General features: G+C 39.0%; 50 non-coding genes across 50 annotated transcripts; 25 read left to right on the plus strand and 25 right to left on the minus strand.

Annotated features, from left to right (window-relative positions):
- Positions 1 to 125: 125 nt before the first annotated feature.
- Positions 126 to 198, minus strand: TRNAV-AAC (transfer RNA valine (anticodon AAC)). Its single transcript has one exon. It is a non-coding gene; the product is annotated as a tRNA-Val (tRNA).
- Positions 199 to 919: 721 nt separating this feature from the next.
- On the plus strand, positions 920 to 992 carry TRNAV-GAC (transfer RNA valine (anticodon GAC)). The gene has a single exon. It is a non-coding gene; the product is annotated as a tRNA-Val (tRNA).
- A 297-nt stretch (positions 993 to 1,289) lies between these two features.
- Positions 1,290 to 1,362, minus strand: TRNAV-AAC (transfer RNA valine (anticodon AAC)). Its single transcript has one exon. It is a non-coding gene; the product is annotated as a tRNA-Val (tRNA).
- A 398-nt stretch (positions 1,363 to 1,760) lies between these two features.
- On the plus strand, positions 1,761 to 1,834 carry TRNAV-CAC (transfer RNA valine (anticodon CAC)). Its single transcript has one exon. It is a non-coding gene; the product is annotated as a tRNA-Val (tRNA).
- A 297-nt stretch (positions 1,835 to 2,131) lies between these two features.
- On the minus strand, positions 2,132 to 2,204 carry TRNAV-AAC (transfer RNA valine (anticodon AAC)). The gene has a single exon. It is a non-coding gene; the product is annotated as a tRNA-Val (tRNA).
- A 398-nt stretch (positions 2,205 to 2,602) lies between these two features.
- TRNAV-GAC (transfer RNA valine (anticodon GAC)) lies at positions 2,603 to 2,675 on the plus strand. Its single transcript has one exon. It is a non-coding gene; the product is annotated as a tRNA-Val (tRNA).
- Positions 2,676 to 2,972: 297 nt separating this feature from the next.
- TRNAV-AAC (transfer RNA valine (anticodon AAC)) lies at positions 2,973 to 3,045 on the minus strand. Its single transcript has one exon. It is a non-coding gene; the product is annotated as a tRNA-Val (tRNA).
- Positions 3,046 to 3,443: 398 nt separating this feature from the next.
- TRNAV-CAC (transfer RNA valine (anticodon CAC)) lies at positions 3,444 to 3,516 on the plus strand. The gene has a single exon. It is a non-coding gene; the product is annotated as a tRNA-Val (tRNA).
- Positions 3,517 to 3,813: 297 nt separating this feature from the next.
- Positions 3,814 to 3,886, minus strand: TRNAV-AAC (transfer RNA valine (anticodon AAC)). Its single transcript has one exon. It is a non-coding gene; the product is annotated as a tRNA-Val (tRNA).
- A 721-nt stretch (positions 3,887 to 4,607) lies between these two features.
- TRNAV-GAC (transfer RNA valine (anticodon GAC)) lies at positions 4,608 to 4,681 on the plus strand. Its single transcript has one exon. It is a non-coding gene; the product is annotated as a tRNA-Val (tRNA).
- Positions 4,682 to 4,978: 297 nt separating this feature from the next.
- TRNAV-AAC (transfer RNA valine (anticodon AAC)) lies at positions 4,979 to 5,051 on the minus strand. The gene has a single exon. It is a non-coding gene; the product is annotated as a tRNA-Val (tRNA).
- Positions 5,052 to 5,449: 398 nt separating this feature from the next.
- TRNAV-CAC (transfer RNA valine (anticodon CAC)) lies at positions 5,450 to 5,523 on the plus strand. Its single transcript has one exon. It is a non-coding gene; the product is annotated as a tRNA-Val (tRNA).
- A 297-nt stretch (positions 5,524 to 5,820) lies between these two features.
- Positions 5,821 to 5,893, minus strand: TRNAV-AAC (transfer RNA valine (anticodon AAC)). Its single transcript has one exon. It is a non-coding gene; the product is annotated as a tRNA-Val (tRNA).
- A 398-nt stretch (positions 5,894 to 6,291) lies between these two features.
- TRNAV-CAC (transfer RNA valine (anticodon CAC)) lies at positions 6,292 to 6,365 on the plus strand. The gene has a single exon. It is a non-coding gene; the product is annotated as a tRNA-Val (tRNA).
- A 297-nt stretch (positions 6,366 to 6,662) lies between these two features.
- On the minus strand, positions 6,663 to 6,735 carry TRNAV-AAC (transfer RNA valine (anticodon AAC)). Its single transcript has one exon. It is a non-coding gene; the product is annotated as a tRNA-Val (tRNA).
- Positions 6,736 to 7,133: 398 nt separating this feature from the next.
- TRNAV-CAC (transfer RNA valine (anticodon CAC)) lies at positions 7,134 to 7,206 on the plus strand. Its single transcript has one exon. It is a non-coding gene; the product is annotated as a tRNA-Val (tRNA).
- A 297-nt stretch (positions 7,207 to 7,503) lies between these two features.
- On the minus strand, positions 7,504 to 7,576 carry TRNAV-AAC (transfer RNA valine (anticodon AAC)). Its single transcript has one exon. It is a non-coding gene; the product is annotated as a tRNA-Val (tRNA).
- Positions 7,577 to 7,974: 398 nt separating this feature from the next.
- TRNAV-CAC (transfer RNA valine (anticodon CAC)) lies at positions 7,975 to 8,047 on the plus strand. Its single transcript has one exon. It is a non-coding gene; the product is annotated as a tRNA-Val (tRNA).
- Positions 8,048 to 8,344: 297 nt separating this feature from the next.
- TRNAV-AAC (transfer RNA valine (anticodon AAC)) lies at positions 8,345 to 8,417 on the minus strand. The gene has a single exon. It is a non-coding gene; the product is annotated as a tRNA-Val (tRNA).
- A 398-nt stretch (positions 8,418 to 8,815) lies between these two features.
- Positions 8,816 to 8,888, plus strand: TRNAV-CAC (transfer RNA valine (anticodon CAC)). Its single transcript has one exon. It is a non-coding gene; the product is annotated as a tRNA-Val (tRNA).
- Positions 8,889 to 9,185: 297 nt separating this feature from the next.
- Positions 9,186 to 9,258, minus strand: TRNAV-AAC (transfer RNA valine (anticodon AAC)). The gene has a single exon. It is a non-coding gene; the product is annotated as a tRNA-Val (tRNA).
- Positions 9,259 to 9,656: 398 nt separating this feature from the next.
- Positions 9,657 to 9,729, plus strand: TRNAV-CAC (transfer RNA valine (anticodon CAC)). Its single transcript has one exon. It is a non-coding gene; the product is annotated as a tRNA-Val (tRNA).
- A 297-nt stretch (positions 9,730 to 10,026) lies between these two features.
- TRNAV-AAC (transfer RNA valine (anticodon AAC)) lies at positions 10,027 to 10,099 on the minus strand. Its single transcript has one exon. It is a non-coding gene; the product is annotated as a tRNA-Val (tRNA).
- A 721-nt stretch (positions 10,100 to 10,820) lies between these two features.
- TRNAV-GAC (transfer RNA valine (anticodon GAC)) lies at positions 10,821 to 10,893 on the plus strand. The gene has a single exon. It is a non-coding gene; the product is annotated as a tRNA-Val (tRNA).
- A 297-nt stretch (positions 10,894 to 11,190) lies between these two features.
- TRNAV-AAC (transfer RNA valine (anticodon AAC)) lies at positions 11,191 to 11,263 on the minus strand. Its single transcript has one exon. It is a non-coding gene; the product is annotated as a tRNA-Val (tRNA).
- A 398-nt stretch (positions 11,264 to 11,661) lies between these two features.
- TRNAV-CAC (transfer RNA valine (anticodon CAC)) lies at positions 11,662 to 11,735 on the plus strand. The gene has a single exon. It is a non-coding gene; the product is annotated as a tRNA-Val (tRNA).
- A 297-nt stretch (positions 11,736 to 12,032) lies between these two features.
- TRNAV-AAC (transfer RNA valine (anticodon AAC)) lies at positions 12,033 to 12,105 on the minus strand. The gene has a single exon. It is a non-coding gene; the product is annotated as a tRNA-Val (tRNA).
- A 398-nt stretch (positions 12,106 to 12,503) lies between these two features.
- TRNAV-CAC (transfer RNA valine (anticodon CAC)) lies at positions 12,504 to 12,576 on the plus strand. Its single transcript has one exon. It is a non-coding gene; the product is annotated as a tRNA-Val (tRNA).
- A 297-nt stretch (positions 12,577 to 12,873) lies between these two features.
- TRNAV-AAC (transfer RNA valine (anticodon AAC)) lies at positions 12,874 to 12,946 on the minus strand. The gene has a single exon. It is a non-coding gene; the product is annotated as a tRNA-Val (tRNA).
- Positions 12,947 to 13,091: 145 nt separating this feature from the next.
- Positions 13,092 to 13,164, plus strand: TRNAV-GAC (transfer RNA valine (anticodon GAC)). Its single transcript has one exon. It is a non-coding gene; the product is annotated as a tRNA-Val (tRNA).
- Positions 13,165 to 13,461: 297 nt separating this feature from the next.
- TRNAV-AAC (transfer RNA valine (anticodon AAC)) lies at positions 13,462 to 13,534 on the minus strand. Its single transcript has one exon. It is a non-coding gene; the product is annotated as a tRNA-Val (tRNA).
- Positions 13,535 to 13,932: 398 nt separating this feature from the next.
- On the plus strand, positions 13,933 to 14,006 carry TRNAV-CAC (transfer RNA valine (anticodon CAC)). Its single transcript has one exon. It is a non-coding gene; the product is annotated as a tRNA-Val (tRNA).
- Positions 14,007 to 14,305: 299 nt separating this feature from the next.
- TRNAV-AAC (transfer RNA valine (anticodon AAC)) lies at positions 14,306 to 14,378 on the minus strand. Its single transcript has one exon. It is a non-coding gene; the product is annotated as a tRNA-Val (tRNA).
- Positions 14,379 to 14,776: 398 nt separating this feature from the next.
- TRNAV-GAC (transfer RNA valine (anticodon GAC)) lies at positions 14,777 to 14,849 on the plus strand. Its single transcript has one exon. It is a non-coding gene; the product is annotated as a tRNA-Val (tRNA).
- Positions 14,850 to 15,146: 297 nt separating this feature from the next.
- TRNAV-AAC (transfer RNA valine (anticodon AAC)) lies at positions 15,147 to 15,219 on the minus strand. Its single transcript has one exon. It is a non-coding gene; the product is annotated as a tRNA-Val (tRNA).
- A 398-nt stretch (positions 15,220 to 15,617) lies between these two features.
- TRNAV-CAC (transfer RNA valine (anticodon CAC)) lies at positions 15,618 to 15,691 on the plus strand. Its single transcript has one exon. It is a non-coding gene; the product is annotated as a tRNA-Val (tRNA).
- A 297-nt stretch (positions 15,692 to 15,988) lies between these two features.
- On the minus strand, positions 15,989 to 16,061 carry TRNAV-AAC (transfer RNA valine (anticodon AAC)). The gene has a single exon. It is a non-coding gene; the product is annotated as a tRNA-Val (tRNA).
- Positions 16,062 to 16,459: 398 nt separating this feature from the next.
- TRNAV-CAC (transfer RNA valine (anticodon CAC)) lies at positions 16,460 to 16,533 on the plus strand. The gene has a single exon. It is a non-coding gene; the product is annotated as a tRNA-Val (tRNA).
- A 297-nt stretch (positions 16,534 to 16,830) lies between these two features.
- On the minus strand, positions 16,831 to 16,903 carry TRNAV-AAC (transfer RNA valine (anticodon AAC)). Its single transcript has one exon. It is a non-coding gene; the product is annotated as a tRNA-Val (tRNA).
- A 398-nt stretch (positions 16,904 to 17,301) lies between these two features.
- Positions 17,302 to 17,374, plus strand: TRNAV-GAC (transfer RNA valine (anticodon GAC)). Its single transcript has one exon. It is a non-coding gene; the product is annotated as a tRNA-Val (tRNA).
- A 297-nt stretch (positions 17,375 to 17,671) lies between these two features.
- TRNAV-AAC (transfer RNA valine (anticodon AAC)) lies at positions 17,672 to 17,744 on the minus strand. The gene has a single exon. It is a non-coding gene; the product is annotated as a tRNA-Val (tRNA).
- A 398-nt stretch (positions 17,745 to 18,142) lies between these two features.
- TRNAV-CAC (transfer RNA valine (anticodon CAC)) lies at positions 18,143 to 18,215 on the plus strand. The gene has a single exon. It is a non-coding gene; the product is annotated as a tRNA-Val (tRNA).
- Positions 18,216 to 18,512: 297 nt separating this feature from the next.
- On the minus strand, positions 18,513 to 18,585 carry TRNAV-AAC (transfer RNA valine (anticodon AAC)). The gene has a single exon. It is a non-coding gene; the product is annotated as a tRNA-Val (tRNA).
- A 398-nt stretch (positions 18,586 to 18,983) lies between these two features.
- On the plus strand, positions 18,984 to 19,056 carry TRNAV-CAC (transfer RNA valine (anticodon CAC)). The gene has a single exon. It is a non-coding gene; the product is annotated as a tRNA-Val (tRNA).
- A 520-nt stretch (positions 19,057 to 19,576) lies between these two features.
- TRNAV-AAC (transfer RNA valine (anticodon AAC)) lies at positions 19,577 to 19,649 on the minus strand. The gene has a single exon. It is a non-coding gene; the product is annotated as a tRNA-Val (tRNA).
- Positions 19,650 to 20,370: 721 nt separating this feature from the next.
- Positions 20,371 to 20,443, plus strand: TRNAV-CAC (transfer RNA valine (anticodon CAC)). Its single transcript has one exon. It is a non-coding gene; the product is annotated as a tRNA-Val (tRNA).
- A 297-nt stretch (positions 20,444 to 20,740) lies between these two features.
- On the minus strand, positions 20,741 to 20,813 carry TRNAV-AAC (transfer RNA valine (anticodon AAC)). Its single transcript has one exon. It is a non-coding gene; the product is annotated as a tRNA-Val (tRNA).
- Positions 20,814 to 20,958: 145 nt separating this feature from the next.
- On the plus strand, positions 20,959 to 21,031 carry TRNAV-CAC (transfer RNA valine (anticodon CAC)). The gene has a single exon. It is a non-coding gene; the product is annotated as a tRNA-Val (tRNA).
- A 297-nt stretch (positions 21,032 to 21,328) lies between these two features.
- TRNAV-AAC (transfer RNA valine (anticodon AAC)) lies at positions 21,329 to 21,401 on the minus strand. Its single transcript has one exon. It is a non-coding gene; the product is annotated as a tRNA-Val (tRNA).
- A 721-nt stretch (positions 21,402 to 22,122) lies between these two features.
- TRNAV-GAC (transfer RNA valine (anticodon GAC)) lies at positions 22,123 to 22,195 on the plus strand. Its single transcript has one exon. It is a non-coding gene; the product is annotated as a tRNA-Val (tRNA).
- Positions 22,196 to 23,108: the final 913 nt, after the last annotated feature.

Here is a 23,108-nt window from a genome sequence, read left to right on the forward strand (position 1 = left end):
AATGCAAATAACTTTGATTAACGCCACTGCAGAACGGCAGTTCAAGAGAAGTTAGCTTTATGGGCACGTAGTTTCACATGGTATCCAGCATAGATATCGTTTCAAAATATTTACTGGCTTCATATTGTTTCCGCCTGGGCTCGAACCAGGGACCTTTCGCGTGTTAGGCGAACGTGATAACCACTACACTACGGAAACAGGCTGCTTGCTTTTCTCACATGTTCTCGAAAATACAATTAACAGTATAGTGAATTGATCACACAATCTTCCAATTTTGCAGTTTCAAAAACTTGCGAATACAACATTTGAAGCCTAACTGATTTTTTGCGATTTCATGTAACGAGTTTTCGTAGTGTAGTGTTTATCACGTTTGCCTCACACGCGAAAGGCCCCCTTTTCGAACCCGGGCGAAAACAAAAATCATTTAGTTTTAATTAACGCCGCAGGAGAAAAGAAATTCCAATTTACTTATAATTAACACCACCTTATGAAACGTGTCGTTGAAGACAATAGGTAAATTAGTGTACATTACACCTCTATTCATATATAGTGCTAAGTTATACTTGGAACATTGATAACGTGGATTAAAATGCAAATAACTTTGATTAACGCCACTGCAGAACTGCAGTTCAAGAGAAGTTAGCTTTATGGGCACGTAGTTTCACATGGAATCCAGCATAGATATCGTTTCAAAATATTTACTGGCTTCATATTGTTTCCGCCAGGGACCTTTCGCGTGTTAGCCGAACGTGATAACCACTACACTACGAAAACAGGCTGCTTGCTTTTCTCACATCTTCTCGAAAATACAATTAACAGTATAGTGAATTGATCACACAATCTTCCAATTTTGCAGTTTCAAAAACTTGCGAATACAACATTTGAAGCCTAACTGATTTTTTGGGATTTCATGTAACGAGTTTTCGTAGTGTAGTGGTTATCACGTTCGCCTGACACGCGAAAGGCCCCCGATTCGAACCCGGGCGAAAACAAATATCATTTAGTTTTAATTGACGCCGCAGGAGAAAACAAATTCCAATTTACTTATAATTAACACCACCTTACGAAACGTGTCGTTGAAGACAATAGGTAAATTAGTGTACATTACACCTCTATTCATATATAGTGCTAAGTTATACTTGGAACATTGATAACGTGGATTAAAATGCAAATAACTTTGATTAACGCCACTGCAGAACGGCAGTTCAAGAGAAGTTAGCTTTATGGGCACGTAGTTTCACATGGTATCCAGCATAGATATCGTTTCAAAATATTTACTGGCTTCATATTGTTTCCGCCTGGGCTCGAACCAGGGACCTTTCGCGTGTTAGGCGAACGTGATAACCACTACACTACGGAAACAGGCTGCTTGCTTTTCTCACATCTTCTCGAAAATACATTTAACAGTATAGTGAATTGATCACACAATCTTCCAATTTTGCAGTTTCAAAAACTTGCGAATACAACATTTGAAGCCTAACTGATTTGATGGGCACGTAGTTTCACATGGTATCCAGCATAGATATCGTTTCAAAATATTTACTGGCTTCATATTGTTTCCGCCAGGGACCTTTCGCGTGTTAGCCGAACGTGATAACCACTACACTACGGAAACAGGCTGCTTGCTTTTCTCACATGTTCTCGAAAATACAATTAACAGTATAGTGAATTGATCACACAATCTTCCAATTTTGCAGTTTCAAAAACTTGCGAATACAACATTTGAAGCCTAACTGATTTTTTGGGATTTCATGTAACGAGTTTTCGTAGTGTAGTGGTTATCACGTTCGCCTCACACGCGAAAGGCCCCCCGGTTCGAAGCCGGGCGAAAACAAATATCATTTAGTTTTAATTGACGCCACAGGAGAAAACAAATTCCAATTTACTTATAATTAACACCACCTTACGAAACGTGTCGTTGAAGACAATAGGTAAATTAGTGTACATTACACCTCTATTCATATATAGTGCTAAGTTATACTTGGAACATTGATAACGTGGATTAAAATGCAAATAACTTTGATTAACGCCACTGCAGAACTGCAGTTCAAGAGAAGTTAGCTTTATGGGCACGTAGTTTCACATGGAATCCAGCATAGATATCGTTTCAAAATATTTACTGGCTTCAAATTGTTTCCGCCTGGGCTCGAACCAGGGACCTTTCGCGTGTTAGGCGAACGTGATAACCACTACACTACGGAAACAGGCTGCTTACTTTTCTCACATCTTCTCGAAAATACATTTAACAGTATAGTGAATTGATCACACAATCTTCCAATTTTGCAGTTTCAAAAACTTGCGAATACAACATTTGAAGCCTAACTGATTTGATGGGCACGTAGTTTCACATGGTATCCAGCATAGATATCGTTTCAAAATATTTACTGGCTTCATATTGTTTCCGCCAGGGACCTTTCGCGTGTTAGCCGAACGTGATAACCACTACACTACGGAAACAGGCTGCTTGCTTTTCTCACATCTTCTCGAAAATACAATTAACAGTATAGTGAATTGATCACACAATCTTCCAATTTTGCAGTTTCAAAAACTTGCGAATACAACATTTGAAGCCTAACTGATTTTTTGGGATTTCATGTAACGAGTTTTCGTAGTGTAGTGGTTATCACGTTCGCCTGACACGCGAAAGGCCCCCGATTCGAACCCGGGCGAAAACAAATATCATTTAGTTTTAATTGACGCCGCAGGAGAAAACAAATTCCAATTTACTTATAATTAACACCACCTTATGAAACGTGTCGTTGAAGACAATAGGTAAATTAGTGTACATTACACCTCTATTCATATATAGTGCTAAGTTATACTTGGAACATTGATAATGTGGATTAAAATGCAAATAACTTTGATTAACGCCACTGCAGAACGGCAGTTCAAGAGAAGTTAGCTTTATGGGCACGTAGTTTCACATGGTATCCAGCATAGATATCGTTTCAAAATATTTACTGGCTTCATATTGTTTCCGCCTGGGCTCGAACCAGGGACCTTTCGCGTGTTAGGCGAACGTGATAACCACTACACTACGGAAACAGGCTGCTTGTTTTTCTCACATCTTCTCGAAAATACATTTAACAGTATAGTGAATTGATCACACAATCTTCCAATTTTGCAGTTTCAAAAACTTGCGAATACAACATTTTAAGCCTAACTGATTTGATGGGCACGTAGTTTCACATGGTATCCAGCATAGATATCGTTTCAAAATATTTACTGGCTTCATATTGTTTCCGCCAGGGACCTTTCGCGTGTTAGCCGAACGTGATAACCACTACACTACGGAAACAGGCTGCTTGCTTTTCTCACATCTTCTAGAAAATACAATTAACAGTATAGTGAATTGATCACACAATCTTCCAATTTTGCAGTTTCAAAAACTTGCGAATACAACATTTGAAGCCTAACTGATTTTTTGGGATTTCATGTAACGAGTTTTCGTAGTGTAGTGGTTATCACGTTCGCCTCACACGCGAAAGGCCCTCGGTTCGAACCCGGGCGAAAACAAATATCATTTAGTTTTAATTGACGCCGCAGGAGAAAACAAATTCCAATTTACTTATAATTAACACCACCTTATGAAACGTGTCGTTGAAGACAATAGGTAAATTAGTGTGCATTACACCTCTATTCATATATAGTGCTAAGTTATACTTGGAACATTGATAATGTGGATTAAAATGCAAATAACTTTGATTAACGCCACTGCAGAACGGCAGTTCAAGAGAAGTTAGCTTTATGGGCACGTAGTTTCACATGGTATCCAGCATAGATATCGTTTCAAAATATTTACTGGCTTCATATTGTTTCCGCCTGGGCTCGAACCAGGGACCTTTCGCGTGTTAGGCGAACGTGATAACCACTACACTACGGAAACAGGCTGCTTGCTTTTCTCACATGTTCTCGAAAATACAATTAACAGTATAGTGAATTGATCACACAATCTTCCAATTTTGCAGTTTCAAAAACTTGCGAATACAACATTTGAAGCCTAACTGATTTTTTGCGATTTCATGTAACGAGTTTTCGTAGTGTAGTGGTTATCACGTTTGCCTCACACGCGAAAGGCCCCCTTTTCGAACCCGGGCAAAAACAAAAATCATTTAGTTTTAATTAACGCCGCAGGAGAAAAGAAATTCCAATTTACTTATAATTAACACCACCTTATGAAACGTGTCGTTGAAGACAATAGGTAAATTAGTGTACATTACACCTCTATTCATATATAGTGCTAAGTTATACTTGGAACATTGATAACGTGGATTAAAATGCAAATAACTTTGATTAACGCCACTGCAGAACTGCAGTTCAAGAGAAGTTAGCTTTATGGGCACGTAGTTTCACATGGAATCCAGCATAGATATCGTTTCAAAATATTTACTGGCTTCATATTGTTTCCGCCAGGGACCTTTCGCGTGTTAGCCGAACGTGATAACCACTACACTACGAAAACAGGCTGCTTGCTTTTCTCACATCTTCTCGAAAATACAATTAACAGTATAGTGAATTGATCACACAATCTTCCAATTTTGCAGTTTCAAAAACTTGCGAATACAACATTTGAAGCCTAACTGATTTTTTGGGATTTCATGTAACGAGTTTTCGTAGTGTAGTGGTTATCACGTTCGCCTGACACGCGAAAGGCCCCCCGGTTCGAAGCCGGGCGAAAACAAATATCATTTAGTTTTAATTGACGCCACAGGAGAAAACAAATTCCAATTTACTTATAATTAACACCACCTTACGAAACGTGTCGTTGAAGACAATAGGTAAATTAGTGTACATTACACCTCTATTCATATATAGTGCTAGGTTATACTTGGAACATTGATAACGTGGATTAAAATGCAAATAACTTTGATTAACGCCACTGCAGAACTGCAGTTCAAGAGAAGTTAGCTTTATGGGCACGTAGTTTCACATGGAATCCAGCATAGATATCGTTTCAAAATATTTACTGGCTTCAAATTGTTTCCGCCTGGGCTCGAACCAGGGACCTTTCGCGTGTTAGGCGAACGTGATAACCACTACACTACGGAAACAGGCTGCTTGCTTTTCTCACATCTTCTCGAAAATACATTTAACAGTATAGTGAATTGATCACACGATCTTCCAATTTTGCAGTTTCAAAAACTTGCGAATACAACATTTGAAGCCTAACTGATTTGATGGGCACGTAGTTTCACATGGTATCCAGCATAGATATCGTTTCAAAATATTTACTGGCTTCATATTGTTTCCGCCAGGGACCTTTCGCGTGTTAGCCGAACGTGATAACCACTACACTACGGAAACAGGCTGCTTGCTTTTCTCACATCTTCTCGAAAATACAATTAACAGTATAGTGAATTGATCACACAATCTTCCAATTTTGCAGTTTCAAAAACTTGCGAATACAACATTTGAAGCCTAACTGATTTTTTGGGATTTCATGTAACGAGTTTTCGTAGTGTAGTGGTTATCACGTTCGCCTCACACGCGAAAGGCCCCCCGGTTCGAAGCCGGGCGAAAACAAATATCATTTAGTTTTAATTGACGCCACAGGAGAAAACAAATTCCAATTTACTTATAATTAACACCACCTTACGAAACGTGTCGTTGAAGACAATAGGTAAATTAGTGTACATTACACCTCTATTCATATATAGTGCTAGGTTATACTTGGAACATTGATAACGTGGATTAAAATGCAAATAACTTTGATTAACGCCACTGCAGAACTGCAGTTCAAGAGAAGTTAGCTTTATGGGCACGTAGTTTCACATGGAATCCAGCATAGATATCGTTTCAAAATATTTACTGGCTTCAAATTGTTTCCGCCTGGGCTCGAACCAGGGACCTTTCGCGTGTTAGGCGAACGTGATAACCACTACACTACGGAAACAGGCTGCTTACTTTTCTCACATCTTCTCGAAAATACATTTAACAGTATAGTGAATTGATCACACGATCTTCCAATTTTGCAGTTTCAAAAACTTGCGAATACAACATTTGAAGCCTAACTGATTTGATGGGCACGTAGTTTCACATGGTATCCAGCATAGATATCGTTTCAAAATATTTACTGGCTTCATATTGTTTCCGCCAGGGACCTTTCGCGTGTTAGCCGAACGTGATAACCACTACACTACGGAAACAGGCTGCTTGCTTTTCTCACATCTTCTCGAAAATACAATTAACAGTATAGTGAATTGATCACACAATCTTCCAATTTTGCAGTTTCAAAAACTTGCGAATACAACATTTGAAGCCTAACTGATTTTTTGGGATTTCATGTAACGAGTTTTCGTAGTGTAGTGGTTATCACGTTCGCCTCACACGCGAAAGGCCCCCCGGTTCGAAGCCGGGCGAAAACAAATATCATTTAGTTTTAATTGACGCCACAGGAGAAAACAAATTCCAATTTACTTATAATTAACACCACCTTACGAAACGTGTCGTTGAAGACAATAGGTAAATTAGTGTACATTACACCTCTATTCATATATAGTGCTAGGTTATACTTGGAACATTGATAACGTGGATTAAAATGCAAATAACTTTGATTAACGCCACTGCAGAACTGCAGTTCAAGAGAAGTTAGCTTTATGGGCACGTAGTTTCACATGGAATCCAGCATAGATATCGTTTCAAAATATTTACTGGCTTCAAATTGTTTCCGCCTGGGCTCGAACCAGGGACCTTTCGCGTGTTAGGCGAACGTGATAACCACTACACTACGGAAACAGGCTGCTTACTTTTCTCACATCTTCTCGAAAATACATTTAACAGTATAGTGAATTGATCACACAATCTTCCAATTTTGCAGTTTCAAAAACTTGCGAATACAACATTTGAAGCCTAACTGATATGATGGGCACGTAGTTTCACATGGTATCCAGCATAGATATCGTTTCAAAATATTTACTGGCTTCATATTGTTTCCGCCAGGGACCTTTCGCGTGTTAGCCGAACGTGATAACCACTACACTACGGAAACAGGCTGCTTGCTTTTCTCACATCTTCTCGAAAATACAATTAACAGTATAGTGAATTGATCACACAATCTTCCAATTTTGCAGTTTCAAAAACTTGCGAATACAACATTTGAAGCCTAACTGATTTTTTGGGATTTCATGTAACGAGTTTTCGTAGTGTAGTGGTTATCACGTTCGCCTCACACGCGAAAGGCCCTCGGTTCGAACCCGGGCGAAAACAAATATCATTTAGTTTTAATTGACGCCGCAGGAGAAAACAAATTCCAATTTACTTATAATTAACACCACCTTATGAAACGTGTCGTTGAAGACAATAGGTAAATTAGTGTGCATTACACCTCTATTCATATATAGTGCTAAGTTATACTTGGAACATTGATAATGTGGATTAAAATGCAAATAACTTTGATTAACGCCACTGCAGAACGGCAGTTCAAGAGAAGTTAGCTTTATGGGCACGTAGTTTCACATGGTATCCAGCATAGATATCGTTTCAAAATATTTACTGGCTTCATATTGTTTCCGCCTGGGCTCGAACCAGGGACCTTTCGCGTGTTAGGCGAACGTGATAACCACTACACTACGGAAACAGGCTGCTTGCTTTTCTCACATCTTCTCGAAAATACATTTAACAGTATAGTGAATTGATCACACAATCTTCCAATTTTGCAGTTTCAAAAACTTGCGAATACAACATTTTAAGCCTAACTGATTTGATGGGCACGTAGTTTCACATGGTATCCAGCATAGATATCGTTTCAAAATATTTACTGGCTTCATATTGTTTCCGCCAGGGACCTTTCGCGTGTTAGCCGAACGTGATAACCACTACACTACGGAAACAGGCTGCTTGCTTTTCTCACATCTTCTCGAAAATACAATTAACAGTATAGTGAATTGATCACACAATCTTCCAATTTTGCAGTTTCAACAACTTGCGAATACAACATTTGAAGCCTAACTGATTTTTTGGGATTTCATGTAACCAGTTTTCGTAGTGTAGTGGTTATCACGTTCGCCTCACACGCGAAAGGCCCTCGGTTCGAACCCGGGCGAAAACAAATATCATTTAGTTTTAATTGACGCCGCAGGAGAAAACAAATTCCAATTTACTTATAATTAACACCACCTTATGAAACGTGTCGTTGAAGACAATAGGTAAATTAGTGTGCATTACACCTCTATTCATATATAGTGCTAAGTTATACTTGGAACATTGATAATGTGGATTAAAATGCAAATAACTTTGATTAACGCCACTGCAGAACGGCAGTTCAAGAGAAGTTAGCTTTATGGGCACGTAGTTTCACATGGAATCCAGCATAGATATCGTTTCAAAATATTTACTGGCTTCAAATTGTTTCCGCCTGGGCTCGAACCAGGGACCTTTCGCGTGTTAGGCGAACGTGATAACCACTACACTACGGAAACAGGCTGCTTACTTTTCTCACATCTTCTCGAAAATACATTTAACAGTATAGTGAATTGATCACACAATCTTCCAATTTTGCAGTTTCAAAAACTTGCGAATACAACATTTGAAGCCTAACTGATATGATGGGCACGTAGTTTCACATGGTATCCAGCATAGATATCGTTTCAAAATATTTACTGGCTTCATATTGTTTCCGCCAGGGACCTTTCGCGTGTTAGCCGAACGTGATAACCACTACACTACGGAAACAGGCTGCTTGCTTTTCTCACATCTTCTCGAAAATACAATTAACAGTATAGTGAATTGATCACACAATCTTCCAATTTTGCAGTTTCAAAAACTTGCGAATACAACATTTGAAGCCTAACTGATTTTTTGGGATTTCATGTAACGAGTTTTCGTAGTGTAGTGGTTATCACGTTCGCCTCACACGCGAAAGGCCCTCGGTTCGAACCCGGGCAAAAACAAATATCATTTAGTTTTAATTGACGCCGCAGGAGAAAACAAATTCCAATTTACTTATAATTAACACCACCTTATGAAACGTGTCGTTGAAGACAATAGGTAAATTAGTGTGCATTACACCTCTATTCATATATAGTGCTAAGTTATACTTGGAACATTGATAATGTGGATTAAAATGCAAATAACTTTGATTAACGCCACTGCAGAACGGCAGTTCAAGAGAAGTTAGCTTTATGGGCACGTAGTTTCACATGGTATCCAGCATAGATATCGTTTCAAAATATTTACTGGCTTCATATTGTTTCCGCCTGGGCTCGAACCAGGGACCTTTCGCGTGTTAGGCGAACGTGATAACCACTACACTACGGAAACAGGCTGCTTGCTTTTCTCACATCTTCTCGAAAATACATTTAACAGTATAGTGAATTGATCACACAATCTTCCAATTTTGCAGTTTCAAAAACTTGCGAATACAACATTTTAAGCCTAACTGATTTGATGGGCACGTAGTTTCACATGGTATCCAGCATAGATATCGTTTCAAAATATTTACTGGCTTCATATTGTTTCCGCCAGGGACCTTTCGCGTGTTAGCCGAACGTGATAACCACTACACTACGGAAACAGGCTGCTTGCTTTTCTCACATCTTCTCGAAAATACAATTAACAGTATAGTGAATTGATCACACAATCTTCCAATTTTGCAGTTTCAACAACTTGCGAATACAACATTTGAAGCCTAACTGATTTTTTGGGATTTCATGTAACCAGTTTTCGTAGTGTAGTGGTTATCACGTTCGCCTCACACGCGAAAGGCCCTCGGTTCGAACCCGGGCGAAAACAAATATCATTTAGTTTTAATTGACGCCGCAGGAGAAAACAAATTCCAATTTACTTATAATTAACACCACCTTATGAAACGTGTCGTTGAAGACAATAGGTAAATTAGTGTGCATTACACCTCTATTCATATATAGTGCTAAGTTATACTTGGAACATTGATAATGTGGATTAAAATGCAAATAACTTTGATTAACGCCACTGCAGAACGGCAGTTCAAGAGAAGTTAGCTTTATGGGCACGTAGTTTCACATGGTATCCAGCATAGATATCGTTTCAAAATATTTACTGGCTTCATATTGTTTCCGCCTGGGCACAAACCAGGGACCTTTCGCGTGTTAGGCGAACGTGATAACCACTACACTACGGAAACAGGCTGCTTGCTTTTCTCACATGTTCTCGAAAATACAATTAACAGTATAGTGAATTGATCACACAATCTTCCAATTTTGCAGTTTCAAAAACTTGCGAATACAACATTTGAAGCCTAACTGATTTTTTGCGATTTCATGTAACGAGTTTTCGTAGTGTAGTGGTTATCACGTTTGCCTCACACGCGAAAGGCCCCCTTTTCGAACCCGGGCGAAAACAAAAATCATTTAGTTTTAATTAACGCCGCAGGAGAAAAGAAATTCCAATTTACTTATAATTAACACCACCTTATGAAACGTGTCGTTGAAGACAATAGGTAAATTAGTGTACATTACACCTCTATTCATATATAGTGCTAAGTTATACTTGGAACATTGATAACGTGGATTAAAATGCAAATAACTTTGATTAACGCCACTGCAGAACTGCAGTTCAAGAGAAGTTAGCTTTATGGGCACGTAGTTTCACATGGAATCCAGCATAGATATCGTTTCAAAATATTTACTGGCTTCATATTGTTTCCGCCAGGGACCTTTCGCGTGTTAGCCGAACGTGATAACCACTACACTACGAAAACAGGCTGCTTGCTTTTCTCACATCTTCTCGAAAATACAATTAACAGTATAGTGAATTGATCACACAATCTTCCAATTTTGCAGTTTCAAAAACTTGCGAATACAACATTTGAAGCCTAACTGATTTTTTGGGATTTCATGTAACGAGTTTTCGTAGTGTAGTGGTTATCACGTTCGCCTGACACGCGAAAGGCCCCCGATTCGAACCCGGGCGAAAACAAATATCATTTAGTTTTAATTGACGCCGCAGGAGAAAACAAATTCCAATTTACTTATAATTAACACCACCTTACGAAACGTGTCGTTGAAGACAATAGGTAAATTAGTGTACATTACACCTCTATTCATATATAGTGCTAAGTTATACTTGGAACATTGATAACGTGGATTAAAATGCAAATAACTTTGATTAACGCCACTGCAGAACGGCAGTTCAAGAGAAGTTAGCTTTATGGGCACGTAGTTTCACATGGTATCCAGCATAGATATCGTTTCAAAATACTTACTGGCTTCATATTGTTTCCGCCTGGGCTCGAACCAGGGACCTTTCGCGTGTTAGGCGAACGTGATAACCACTACACTACGGAAACAGGCTGCTTGCTTTTCTCACATCTTCTCGAAATTACATTTAACAGTATAGTGAATTGATCACACAATCTTCCAATTTTGCAGTTTCAAAAACTTGCGAATACAACATTTGAAGCTTAACTGATTTGATGGGCACGTAGTTTCACATGGTATCCAGCATAGATATCGTTTCAAAATATTTACTGGCTTCATATTGTTTCCGCCAGGGACCTTTCGCGTGTTAGCCGAACGTGATAACCACTACACTACGGAAACAGGCTGCTTGCTTTTCTCACATGTTCTCGAAAATACAATTAACAGTATAGTGAATTGATCACACAATCTTCCAATTTTGCAGTTTCAAAAACTTGCGAATACAACATTTGAAGCCTAACTGATTTTTTGGGATTTCATGTAACGAGTTTTCGTAGTGTAGTGGTTATCACGTTCGCCTCACACGCGAAAGGCCCCCCGGTTCGAAGCCGGGCGAAAACAAATATCATTTAGTTTTAATTGACGCCACAGGAGAAAACAAATTCCAATTTACTTATAATTAACACCACCTTATGAAACGTGTCGTTGAAGACAATAGGTAAATTAGTGTGCATTACACCTCTATTCATATATAGTGCTAAGTTATACTTGGAACATTGATAATGTGGATTAAAATGCAAATAACTTTGATTAACGCCACTGCAGAACGGCAGTTCAAGAGAAGTTAGCTTTATGGGCACGTAGTTTCACATGGTATCCAGCATAGATATCGTTTCAAAATATTTACTGGCTTCATATTGTTTCCGCCTGGGCTCGAACCAGGGACCTTTCGCGTGTTAGGCGAACGTGATAACCACTACACTACGGAAACAGGCTGCTTGCTTTTCTCACATCTTCTCGAAAATACATTTAACAGTATAGTGAATTGATCACACAATCTTCCAATTTTGCAGTTTCAAAAACTTGCGAATACAACATTTTAAGCCTAACTGATTTGATGGGCACGTAGTTTCACATGGTATCCAGCATAGATATCGTTTCAAAATATTTACTGGCTTCATATTGTTTCCGCCAGGGACCTTTCGCGTGTTAGCCGAACGTGATAACCACTACACTACGGAAACAGGCTGCTTGCTTTTCTCACATCTTCTCGAAAATACAATTAACAGTATAGTGAATTGATCACACAATCTTCCAATTTTGCAGTTTCAAAAACTTGCGAATACAACATTTGAAGCCTAACTGATTTTTTGGGATTTCATGTAACGAGTTTTCGTAGTGTAGTGGTTATCACGTTCGCCTCACACGCGAAAGGCCCTCGGTTCGAACCCGGGCGAAAACAAATATCATTTAGTTTTAATTGACGCCGCAGGAGAAAACAAATTCCAATTTACTTATAATTAACACCACCTTATGAAACGTGTCGTTGAAGACAATAGGTAAATTAGTGTGCATTACACCTCTATTCATATATAGTGCTAAGTTATACTTGGAACATTGATAATGTGGATTAAAATGCAAATAACTTTGATTAACGCCACTGCAGAACGGCAGTTCAAGAGAAGTTAGCTTTATGGGCACGTAGTTTCACATGGTATCCAGCATAGATATCGTTTCAAAATATTTACTGGCTTCATATTGTTTCCGCCTGGGCTCGAACCAGGGACCTTTCGCGTGTTAGGCGAACGTGATAACCACTACACTACGAAAACAGGCTGCTTGCTTTTCTCACATCTTCTCGAAAATACAATTAACAGTATAGTGAATTGATCACACAATCTTCCAATTTTGCAGTTTCAAAAACTTGCGAATACAACATTTGAAGCCTAACTGATTTTTTGGGATTTCATGTAACGAGTTTTCGTAGTGTAGTGGTTATCACGTTCGCCTGACACGCGAAAGGCCCCCGATTCGAACCCGGGCGAAAACAAATATCATTTAGTTTTAATTGACGCCGCAGGAGAAAACAAATTCCAATTTACTTATAATTAACACCACCTTACGAAACGTGTCGTTGAAGACAATAGGTAAATTAGTGTACATTACACCTCTATTCATATATAGTGCTAAGTTATACTTGGAACATTGATAACGTGGATTAAAATGCAAATAACTTTGATTAACGCCACTGCAGAACGGCAGTTCAAGAGAAGTTAGCTTTATGGGCACGTAGTTTCACATGGTATCCAGCATAGATATCGTTTCAAAATATTTACTGGCTTCATATTGTTTCCGCCTGGGCTCGAACCAGGGACCTTTCGCGTGTTAGGCGAACGTGATAACCACTACACTACGGAAACAGGCTGCTTGCTTTTCTCACATCTTCTCGAAAATACATTTAACAGTATAGTGAATTGATCACACAATCTTCCAATTTTGCAGTTTCAAAAACTTGCGAATACAACATTTGAAGCCTAACTGATTTGATGGGCACGTAGTTTCACATGGTATCCAGCATAGATATCGTTTCAAAATATTTACTGGCTTCATATTGTTTCCGCCAGGGACCTTTCGCGTGTTAGCCGAACGTGATAACCACTACACTACGGAAACAGGCTGCTTGCTTTTCTCACATGTTCTCGAAAATACAATTAACAGTATAGTGAATTGATCACACAATCTTCCAATTTTGCAGTTTCAAAAACTTGCGAATACAACATTTGAAGCCTAACTGATTTTTTGGGATTTCATGTAACGAGTTTTCGTAGTGTAGTGGTTATCACGTTCGCCTCACACGCGAAAGGCCCCCCGGTTCGAAGCCGGGCGAAAACAAATATCATTTAGTTTTAATTGACGCCACAGGAGAAAACAAATTCCAATTTACTTATAATTAACACCACCTTACGAAACGTGTCGTTGAAGACAATAGGTAAATTAGTGTACATTACACCTCTATTCATATATATAGTGCTAAGTTATACTTGGAACATTGATAACGTGTATTAAAATGCAAATAACTTTGACTAACGCCACTGCAGAACTGCAGTTCAAGAGAAGTTAGCTTTATGGGCACGTAGTTTCACATGGAATCCAGCATAGATATCGTTTCAAAATATTTACTGGCTTCAAATTGTTTCCGCCTGGGCTCGAACCAGGGACCTTTCGCGTGTTAGGCCAACGTGATAACCACTACACTACGGAAACAGGCTGCTTACTTTTCTCACATCTTCTCGAAAATACATTTAACAGTATAGTGAATTGATCACACAATCTTCCAATTTTGCAGTTTCAAAAACTTGCGAATACAACATTTGAAGCCTAACTGATTTGATGGGCACGTAGTTTCACATGGTATCCAGCATAGATATCGTTTCAAAATATTTACTGGCTTCATATTGTTTCCGCCAGGGACCTTTCGCGTGTTAGCCGAACGTGATAACCACTACACTACGGAAACAGGCTGCTTGCTTTTCTCACATCTTCTCGAAAATACAATTAACAGTATAGTGAATTGATCACACAATCTTCCAATTTTGCAGTTTCAAAAACTTGCGAATACAACATTTGAAGCCTAACTGATTTTTTGGGATTTCATGTAACGAGTTTTCGTAGTGTAGTGGTTATCACGTTCGCCTGACACGCGAAAGGCCCCCGATTCGAACCCGGGCGAAAACAAATATCATTTAGTTTTAATTGACGCCGCAGGAGAAAACAAATTCCAATTTACTTATAATTAACACCACCTTACGAAACGTGTCGTTGAAGACAATAGGTAAATTAGTGTACATTACACCTCTATTCATATATAGTGCTAAGTTATACTTGGAACATTGATAACGTGGATTAAAATGCAAATAACTTTGATTAACGCCACTGCAGAACGGCAGTTCAAGAGAAGTTAGCTTTATGGGCACGTAGTTTCACATGGTATCCAGCATAGATATCGTTTCAAAATATTTACTGGCTTCATATTGTTTCCGCCTGGGCTCGAACCAGGGACCTTTCGCGTGTTAGGCGAACGTGATAACCACTACACTACGGAAACAGGCTGCTTGCTTTTCTCACATCTTCTCGAAAATACATTTAACAGTATAGTGAATTGATCACACAATCTTCCAATTTTGCAGTTTCAAAAACTTGCGAATACAACATTTGAAGCCTAACTGATTTGATGGGCACGTAGTTTCACATGGTATCCAGCATAGATATCGTTTCAAAATATTTACTGGCTTCATATTGTTTCCGCCAGGGACCTTTCGCGTGTTAGCCGAACGTGATAACCACTACACTACGGAAACAGGCTGCTTGCTTTTCTCACATGTTCTCGAAAATACAATTAACAGTATAGTGAATTGATCACACAATCTTCCAATTTTGCAGTTTCAAAAACTTGCGAATACAACATTTGAAGCCTAACTGATTTTTTGGGATTTCATGTAACGAGTTTTCGTAGTGTAGTGGTTATCACGTTCGCCTCACACGCGAAAGGCCCCCCGGTTCGAAGCCGGGCGAAAACAAATATCATTTAGTTTTAATTGACGCCACAGGAGAAAACAAATTCCAATTTACTTATAATTAACACCACCTTACGAAACGTGTTGTTGAAGACAATAGGTAAATTAGTGTACATTACACCTCTATTCATATATAGTGCTAAGTTATACTTGGAACATTGATAACGTGGATTAAAATGCAAATAACTTTGACTAACGCCACTGCAGAACTGCAGTTCAAGAGAAGTTAGCTTTATGGGCACGTAGTTTCACATGGAATCCAGCATAGATATCGTTTCAAAATATTTACTGGCTTCAAATTGTTTCCGCCTGGGCTCGAACCAGGGACCTTTCGCGTGTTAGGCCAACGTGATAACCACTACACTACGGAAACAGGCTGCTTACTTTTCTCACATCTTCTCGAAAATACATTTAACAGTATAGTGAATTGATCACACAATCTTCCAATTTTGCAGTTTCAAAAACTTGCGAATACAACATTTGAAGCCTAACTGATTTGATGGGCACGTAGTTTCACATGGTATCCAGCATAGATATCGTTTCAAAATATTTACTGGCTTCATATTGTTTCCGCCAGGGACCTTTCGCGTGTTAGCCGAACGTGATAACCACTACACTACGGAAACAGGCTGCTTGCTTTTCTCACATCTTCTCGAAAATACAATTAACAGTATAGTGAATTGATCACACAATCTTCCACTTTTGCAGTTTCAAAAACTTGCGAATACAACATTTGAAGCCTAACTGATTTTTTGGGATTTCATGTAACGAGTTTTCGTAGTGTAGTGGTTATCACGTTCGCCTCACACGCGAAAGGCCCCCCGGTTCGAAGCCGGGCGAAAACAAATATCATTTAGTTTTAATTGACGCCACAGGAGAAAACAAATTCCAATTTACTTATAATTAACACCACCTTACGAAACGTGTCGTTGAAGACAATAGGTAAATTAGTGTACATTACACCTCTATTCATATATAGTGCTAAGTTATACTTGGAACATTGATAACGTGGATTAAAATGCAAATAACTTTGATTAACGCCACTGCAGAACTGCAGTTCAAGAGAAGTTAGCTTTATGGGCACGTAGTTTCACATGGAATCCAGCATAGATATCGTTTCAAAATATTTACTGGCTTCAAATTGTTTCCGCCTGGGCTCGAACCAGGGACCTTTCGCGTGTTAGGCGAACGTGATAACCACTACACTACGGAAACAGGTTGCTTACTTTTCTCACATCTTCTCGAAAATACATTTAACAGTATAGTGAATTGATCACACAATCTTCCAATTTTGCAGTTTCAAAAACTTGCGAATACAACATTTGAAGCCTAACTGATTTGATGGGCACGTAGTTTCACATGGTATCCAGCATAGATATCGTTTCAAAATATTTACTGGCTACATATTGTTTCCGCCAGGGACCTTTCGCGTGTTAGCCGAACGTGATAACCACTACACTACGGAAACAGGCTGCTTGCTTTTCTCACATCTTCTCGAAAATACAATTAACAGTATAGTGAATTGATCACACAATCTTCCAATTTTGCAGTTTCAAAAACTTGCGAATACAACATTTGAAGCCTAACTGATTTTTTGGGATTTCATGTAACGAGTTTTCGTAGTGTAGTGGTTATCACGTTCGCCTGACACGCGAAAGGCCCCCGATTCGAACCCGGGCGAAAACAAATATCATTTAGTTTTAATTGACGCCGCAGGAGAAAACAAATTCCAATTTACTTATAATTAACACCACCTTATGAAACGTGTCGTTGAAGACAATAGGTAAATTAGTGTGCATTACACCTCTATTCATATATAGTGCTAAGTTATACTTGGAACATTGATAATGTGGATTAAAATGCAAATAACTTTGATTAACGCCACTGCAGAACGGCAGTTCAAGAGAAGTTAGCTTTATGGGCACGTAGTTTCACATGGTATCCAGCATAGATATCGTTTCAAAATATTTACTGGCTTCATATTGTTTCCGCCTGGGCTCGAACCAGGGACCTTTCGCGTGTTAGGCGAACGTGATAACCACTACACTACGGAAACAGGCTGCTTGCTTTTCTCACATCTTCTCGAAAATACATTTAACAGTATAGTGAATTGATCACACAATCTTCCAATTTTGCAGTTTCAAAAACTTGCGAATACAACATTTTAAGCCTAACTGATTTGATGGGCACGTAGTTTCACATGGTATCCAGCATAGATATCGTTTCAAAATATTTACTGGCTTCATATTGTTTCCGCCAGGGACCTTTCGCGTGTTAGCCGAACGTGATAACCACTACACTACGGAAACAGGCTGCTTGCTTTTCTCACATCTTCTCGAAAATACAATTAACAGTATAGTGAATTGATCACACAATCTTCCAATTTTGCAGTTTCAAAAACTTGCGAATACAACATTTGAAGCCTAACTGATTTTTTGGGATTTCATGTAACGAGTTTTCGTAGTGTAGTGGTTATCACGTTCGCCTCACACGCGAAAGGCCCTCGGTTCGAACCCGGGCGAAAACAAATATCATTTAGTTTTAATTGACGCCGCAGGAGAAAACAAATTCCAATTTACTTATAATTAACACCACCTTATGAAACGTGTCGTTGAAGACAATAGGTAAATTAGTGTGCATTACACCTCTATTCATATATAGTGCTAAGTTATACTTGGAACATTGATAATGTGGATTAAAATGCAAATAACTTTGATTAACGCCACTGCAGAACGGCAGTTCAAGAGAAGTTAGCTTTATGGGCACGTAGTTTCACATGGTATCCAGCATAGATATCGTTTCAAAATATTTACTGGCTTCATATTGTTTCCGCCTGGGCTCGAACCAGGGACCTTTCGCGTGTTAGGCGAACGTGATAACCACTACACTACGGAAACAGGCTGCTTGCTTTTCTCACATCTTCTCGAAAATACATTTAACAGTATAGTGAATTGATCACACAATCTTCCAATTTTGCAGTTTCAAAAACTTGCGAATACAACATTTTAAGCCTAACTGATTTGATGGGCACGTAGTTTCACATGGTATCCAGCATAGATATCGTTTCAAAATATTTACTGGCTTCATATTGTTTCCGCCAGGGACCTTTCGCGTGTTAGCCGAACGTGATAACCACTACACTACGGAAACAGGCTGCTTGCTTTTCTCACATCTTCTCGAAAATACAATTAACAGTATAGTGAATTGATCACACAATCTTCCAATTTTGCAGTTTCAAAAACTTGCGAATACAACATTTGAAGCCTAACTGATTTTTTGGGATTTCATGTAACGAGTTTTCGTAGTGTAGTGGTTATCACGTTCGCCTCACACGCGAAAGGCCCCCGGTTCGAACCCGGGTGAAAACAAATATCATTTAGTTTTAATTGACGCCGCAGGAGAAAACAAATTCCAATTTACTTATAATTAACACCAGCTTATGAAACGTGTCGTCGAAGACACTAGATAAATTAGTGTACATTACACCTCTATTCATGTATAGTGCTGAGTTATACTTGGAACATTGATAACGTGGATTAAAATGCAAATAACTTTGATTAACGCCACTACAGAACTGCAGTTTAAGAGAAGTTAGCTTTATGGGCACGTAGTTTCACATGGTATCCAGCATAGATATCGTTTCAAAATATTCACTGGCTTCATATTGTTTCCGACTGGGCTCGAACCAGGGACCTTTCGAGTGTTAGGCGAACGAGATAACCACTACACTACCGAAACAGGCTGCTTGCTTTTCTCACATCTTCTCGAAAATACAATTAACAGTATAGTGAATTGATCACACAATCTTCCAATTTTGCAGTTTCAAAAACGTAGTTTCACATGGTATCCAGCATAGATATCGTTTCAAAATATTTACTGGCTTCATATTGTTTCCGCCTGGGCTCGAACAAGGGACCTTTCACGTGTTAGGCGAACGTGATAACCACTACACTACGGAAACAGGCTGCTTGCTTTTCTCACATGTTCTCGAAAATACAATTAACAGTATAGTGAATTGATCACACAATCTTCCAATTTTGCAGTTTCAAAAACTTGCGAATACAACATTTGAAGCCTAACTGATTTTTTGCGATTTCATGTAACGAGTTTTCGTAGTGTAGTGGTTATCACGTTTGCCTCACACGCGAAAGGCCCCCTTTTCGAACCCGGGCGAAAACAAAAATCATTTAGTTTTAATTAACGCCGCCGGAGAAAAGAAATTCCAATTTACTTATAATTAACACCACCTTATGAAACGTGTTGTTGAAGACAATAGGTAAATTAGTGTACATTACACCTCTATTCATATATAGTGCTAAGTTATACTTGGAACATTGATAACGTGGATTAAAATGCAAATAACTTTGATTAACGCCACTGCAGAACTGCAGTTCAAGAGAAGTTAGCTTTATGGGCACGTAGTTTCACATGGAATCCAGCATAGATATCGTTTCAAAATATTTACTGGCTTCATATTGTTTCCGCCAGGGACCTTTCGCGTGTTAGCCGAACGTGATAACCACTACACTACGAAAACAGGCTGCTTGCTTTTCTCACATCTTCTCGAAAATACAATTAACAGTATAGTGAATTGATCACACAATCTTCCAATTTTGCTGTTTCAAAAACTTGCGAATACAACATTTGAAGCCTAACTGATTTTTTGGGATTTCATGTAACGAGTTTTCGTAGTGTAGTGGTTATCACGTTCGCCTCACACGCGAAAGGTCCCCGGTTCGAACCCGGGCGAAAACAAATATCATTTAGTTTTAATTGACGCCGCAGGAGAAAACAAATTCCAATTTACTTATAATTAACACCACCTTATGAAACGTGTCGTTGAAGACAATAGGTAAATTAGTGTACATTACACCTCTATTTATATATAGTGCTAAGTTATACTTGGAACATTGATAACGTGGATTAAAATGCAAATAACTTTGATTAACGCCACTGCAGAACGGCAGTTCAAGAGAAGTTAGCTTTATGGGCACGTAGTTTCACATGGTATCCAGCATAGATATCGTTTCAAAATATTTACTGGCTTCATATTGTTTCCGCCTGGGCTCGAACCAGGGACCTTTCGCGTGTTAGGCGAACGTGATAACCACTACACTACGGAAACAGGCTGCTTGCTTTTCTCACATCTTCTCGAAAATACAATTAACAGTATAGTGAATTGATCACACAATCTTCCAATTTTGCAGTTTCAAAAACTTGCGAATACAACATTTGAAGCCTAACTGATTTTTTGCGATTTTATGTAACGAGTTTTCGTAGTGTAGTGGTTATCACGTTTGCCTCACACGCGAAAGGCCTCCGGTTCGAACCCGGGCGAAAACAAAAATTATTTAGTTTTAATTGACGCCGCAGGAGAAAACAAATTCCAATTTACTTATAATTAACACCACCTTATGAAACCTGTCGTTGAAGACACTAGATAAATTAGTGTACATTACACCTCTATTCATATATAGTGCTAAGTTATACTTGGAACATTGATAACGTGGATTAAAATGCAAATAACTTTGATTAACGCCACTGCATAACTGCAGTTCAAGAGAAGTTAGCTTTATAGGCACGTGGTTTCACATGGTATCCAGCATAGATATCGTTTCAAAATATTTACTGGCTTCATATTGTTTCCGCCTGGGCTCGAACCAGGGACCTTTCACGTGTTAGGCGAACGTGATAACCACTACACTACGGAAACAGGCTGCTTGCTTTTCGCACATGTTCTCGAAAATACAATTAACAGTATAGTGAATTGATCACACAATCTTCCAATTTTGCAGTTTCAAAAACTTGCGAATACAACATTTGAAGCCTAACTGATTTTTTGCGATTTCATGTAACGAGTTTTCGTAGTGTAGTGGTTATCACGTTTGCCTCACACGCGAAAGGCCCCCTTTTCGAACCCGGGCGAAAACAAAAATTATTTAGTTTTAATTAACGCCGCAGGAGAAAAGAAATTCCAATTTACTTATAATTAACACCACCTTATGAAACGTGTCGTTGAAGACAATAGGTAAATTAGTGTACATTACACCTCTATTCATATATAGTGCTAAGTTATACTTGGAACATTGATAACGTGGATTAAAATGCAAATAACTTTGATTAACGCCACTGCAGAACTGCAGTTCAAGAGAAGTTAGCTTTATGGGCACGTAGTTTCACATGGAATCCAGCATAGATATCGTTTCAAAATATTTACTGGCTTCATATTGTTTCCGCCAGGGACCTTTCGCGTGTTAGCCGAACGTGATAACCACTACACTACGAAAACAGGCTGCTTGCTTTTCTCACATCTTCTCGAAAATACAATTAACAGTATAGTGAATTGATCACACAATCTTCCAATTTTGCAGTTTCAAAAACTTGCGAATACAACATTTGAAGCCTAACTGATTTTTTGGGATTTCATGTAACGAGTTTTCGTAGTGTAGTGGTTATCACGTTCGCCTGACACGCGAAAGGCCCCCGATTCGAACCCGGGCGAAAACAAATATCATTTAGTTTTAATTGACGCCGCAGGAGAAAACAAATTCCAATTTACTTATAATTAACACCACCTTATGAAACGTGTCGTTGAAGACAATAGGTAAATTAGTGTACATTACACCTCTATTCATATTGTGACGTTAAATGCGGGGGGGGGGCCTTTATGGGGCTACACCGTATTCAGGATCGGGGAGTTTGTCTTTAATACCGGTCTAATAGTCTTTGTCTTTGGTAGCGTGCTTATCTAATAAGTCTCCTCCCTCTCAGCTCGTCCGCTGTCACGGGGTGGGGATCGTTTGGTGAATGTATATCACCACAACTGAGACTGTGCAGAGAAAGACATATACCAGTAACGATTATAACAAATCAACACAACACAATATATACGGTTTCCTGTACTTTAATAAACAATTAACAGGGATGCTGGTCACTGGAACCAGCAAGGAGGGGGATACACTGTAAAATAAAATAAATTAGAGACTTGATCGATGCTGCAGGGAACACTCCACTCTCCATTGGACAGCAGTGTGCAATGTTGCGTTCCTTCGTATCTGGCACACTGGCGAAGCAGCTGCACTACAATTTAAACTCGTGCTCTGTGTCCAGGGAGTATCGGCAACTGCACTGCTATCTGCTGCTACTGGTAGCACTGGTACAACGGGAGTAGTTCAGGCAGTGAGCTTCGGTGGTTCCTGTTGATCAGCAGGGATCACTGCACAGCACGTCTGCATATGTACCCCTGTATAGGGTACAGCTCACTGGAGTCAGGAATCAGCTTCACAAGATGTTACAGGATCAAGTCAGGTCACCTTCCTGACTAAAGATTTTCCCCTTATGTCTCAACTTAAATACCCTAGCTAATTTATGGCCATGCAAATAATAAAATGTATATAACGAAATGATTGGTTATCTCGAA

This window comes from Saccoglossus kowalevskii, chromosome 19 (assembly GCF_978046115.1).
Source record: "Saccoglossus kowalevskii chromosome 19, keSacKowa6.1, whole genome shotgun sequence".
NCBI lineage: Eukaryota > Metazoa > Hemichordata > Enteropneusta > Harrimaniidae > Saccoglossus > Saccoglossus kowalevskii.